The 3,285-nt window shown below is 41.3% G+C and overlaps 1 pseudogene across 1 annotated transcript; it reads right to left on the reverse strand.

The window, feature by feature from the left end:
• Positions 1-2,560: 2,560 nt before the first annotated feature.
• Positions 2,561-3,062, reverse strand: LOC101584437 (annotated as a pseudogene). Its single transcript, XR_001117219.2, has one exon. The product of XR_001117219.2 is annotated as an anaphase-promoting complex subunit CDC26 pseudogene (transcript).
• Between the last annotated feature and the right edge of the window lie 223 nt (positions 3,063-3,285).

Below are 3,285 nucleotides of genomic sequence, written 5' to 3' on the forward strand. Positions count from 1 at the left end.
CTTGTTCCAAGTAGGTGCTTTAGACCTCTGAGCCATCTCGCCAGCCCCCCCTCTTGGTAGTTTCTTGATGGTTTTTTAAAATGGTTTCTTGGTGAGTACTCGAAGTTATAAGATTTCCGAATTTGGTTGTGCCGGCAGGGACTTCAGTTTCCGGGTCCTTAAGGAAGGGAGGTCCCATAGGGATGCTTTTAGAGATTATGGACTTTGGTCATAAGTAGAAGTTTCCGTGGTCTCCAGGTTCTCTTTAAGCGAAGTTTTTCTGACCCCCTCCCCTATACCTACAGATTCTGAATGCAGGGGGCTAGGTTAATCCGCTGGACCCCTCTCTCTCTAATTTTATGCAGGCTAGTCTGCTTTCCTCTTGTGTGGAAGGTCCTGATACCCCTACCTTTACTCAGTACCTCTACAGACTTGGTGTCGTTTACACTAACTGTAGATGGCGCTTGCTTTCCATGCAGGATAAACCCCTTTGGCTAGTCTGCTTTGGCTTGTGTGGAGTGAGTTATTTCCTGAAACCCCCTACCCCTACTTAATACCCCTGCAGATTTGGTGTCATTTACACTTGCACTGACTGTAGGGGTCTGTTCTCCATGCAGGATTTGTTTAGGCCTATTTGGAGCCATCTGGGTTCAGCTCTTCTCTTGAAAGATTTTATTTGGGCGCCTGTTATCTGTTTTTTGGTTAAGTCTATTTGTGTTGTCTGTCCGTACTAGTCTGTTTTCTCTTTGAGATTTTGCTTGGGCTAGTCTGTTTCTTGTCTTTGGTTTTGTTTGGTCTATTTGTGTTTGTCTATGTTTCCTTGTACATCCCTGACCATTATGGGACAAATGTTTTTAAAGATTTCAGAGAACAAACAAAAGGGATTCGGAGAACCTGTGCTTCCTGGTGAGTTGCAGGCTTTTTGTAATTGAATAGCCCTCCTTTAATGTCTCTTGGCCTCCCAAAGGCACTTTTGTTCTCTCCACAGCTCAGGACTTCACTGAGTCATTTTTTGACCGGCCTGTCTGTCCAAACTTAGATGGAAGTGATCCGATCTGGATAAATAGGGTCAATCGGATCAGGTCATTTACATGTGAGTCAGCCTGGATTGACCTCATCCAGGATCCACCCATCTGCCAGCCAGTACACAGATAAATTCAGTTATACAGTTGTTAAGATATAAGGTTACGATATTTCATATTTGTATATGCTACATTTGAACTAGTTGTTTAATGTACTGGTATTCCTTGCTCAATTTTAGGCAATAGCACTAGAGGGTAAAGTTAATAAGCTTCCTATTGGATTTTATGTAAACATCTGTAAAATGGGACTTTTTAAGCCAGCTTCGACTTAAAAAACCTACATGCCTATAAAAAAACCCCAAAAACCCCAAAAAACGGGACTCCTTTTGCCAGTTAAATGACATTAGGTCAGCAACCGTTCTTAAAGACTTGGAGGACAGGTTTCACTGGGGATAGACTGGTTCTGATCCCCCTCTACATGCTAGAGGGAATGTCAAGCCTGATCTGTTTCAGTTTCCTTGCTTTGACTTTACTCCTAATTTTCCTATTTCTTTTTTTTTTTAAAATTTATTTATTTAGTGTGTGTGTGTGTGTGTGTGTGTGTGTGTGTGTGTGTGTGTGTGTCCAGCTCAGCCCACTAGGGGGCGAGGCTGGCTGGCATGTGGTGCTGGGGGATTGAACCGCGGTCCCTTAAGCTTGTTCTAAGTAGGTGCTTTAGACCACTGAGACATCTCACCAGCCCTAATTTTCCTATTTCTTTGCACTTTCCTTTTTATTTTTTTTTTAATTTTTTTTTTTTTTTGACGATTCCATGGGTGTTTACTATCACAGATCACAGTTTCTTGTTCCTGAATTTAAGAGATGATTCAAGATTATCCTAGGTTGTGCTACAATGTGTTCCTGCTGGAAAAATCATTAGACAAGTGAAAAATTGAAACAGCAACACTGTCAGGAGAGTTCCTCAGTTCTGCCTAATATTCCATCTCCCAATATTATAATCACAGTAGTTACAAAGCCATTCAGGAACACAGATCAGGCCCTTACAACTTGATCAGATTTATACAAAATCAATAGATCTAACAGCCACAAGGCCAGAGATCTTTGCAGACTGGGCATGGAAGCCACTCAAAACCTTGAATAAATGGGGTTAAATGAAGTTGGCAAGAACCAACCAGAATGTTCTGTACTTAGAATCTTTTAGTGAAGAGATGAGGAACAATATTAACTTTTATAGAAGTTACCTTTCAGCATAAGCACTGGCCAGGCAAGTGCAAGGTCCCGAGTTCAACCCCCAAAAGGTTATCTTTCAAAGCCCAGGACTTAGTAGTGTTACTTTGCTTCATTAACGATGTCTCATATTTTCCAAAAATATATTTATTTTTAAAAACAAAAATCAGATGTTTTGTACAGTAAAGTTTTCCAGAGACCAGAGTTCAGATTCCAGCTTAGTGTGAAAAGGTGAATACCAATAATTTAATGCAGAATTTATCTTTCTCTGCAGGAGGTAAAATAATCTGCTTCACTGTATGTACTCAATTCTCTAAATCTAGTGTGTATTTTTGCCATCATTTTATTCCATTCCAGGGCTCTGTCATGCAATGGAATCCATCTTTAAAATTCAAAATTTCCAAATTGAGATGAGCGATTGTTTGGCTTGGGTTGGGGTTTATAACCAATCCGATCATTAATCATTTGTTCCCGGCTCTTAGGGTCACTGCCAAGCCCAATGGCTCCTTCTCCATCATTGCCTCCTACAACATCCACATCTTCTTTCTGTTTCTTGCGGGTCTCTAGGTCCTTGCGAATATTCTCAAACTCTTCAATGTCATCAAGTTTTAGCTCCAGACACGTTGGTTTCCATCGCAGCATACTATAATCCCAGCTATTCAGGAGGCTGAGGCAGGTTTCCTTGAGCCAGTTCAAGGTCAGCCGGGGCAAAACAGCAAGATACAATTCACAGGATTATCCTCAGGCTCTAACTCAATCCAAAATGGGTAAAACATTCAATAAACAAACTCTTCCTGTGTTCCAACTACCAGTTAAAAGGCCCTCAATCTCTTTTCAAGCGTCTCTGCCCCTCCTGGAACCTCCTGCACTTTCCTTTTTAAAGGCATGTAAAAATGAAAACTCTGATTGTTCCAGCTAAGTAAAGCCCTTAAAAAATGAGCGTTTGTTAACGCCGAAGACAGGAAAGCCATTCTAGAGAGGACACATACCCGACTCTGGGTCAGATGAGACAAAGAAAACTGTGCCCATCCAGGAGGACACACATAAAAGCCATGTC

The sequence above is a fragment of the Octodon degus genome, unplaced genomic scaffold (genome assembly GCF_000260255.1).
Source record: "Octodon degus isolate 3935 unplaced genomic scaffold, OctDeg1.0 scaffold00092, whole genome shotgun sequence".
In the NCBI taxonomy this organism is placed as follows: domain Eukaryota; kingdom Metazoa; phylum Chordata; class Mammalia; order Rodentia; family Octodontidae; genus Octodon; species Octodon degus.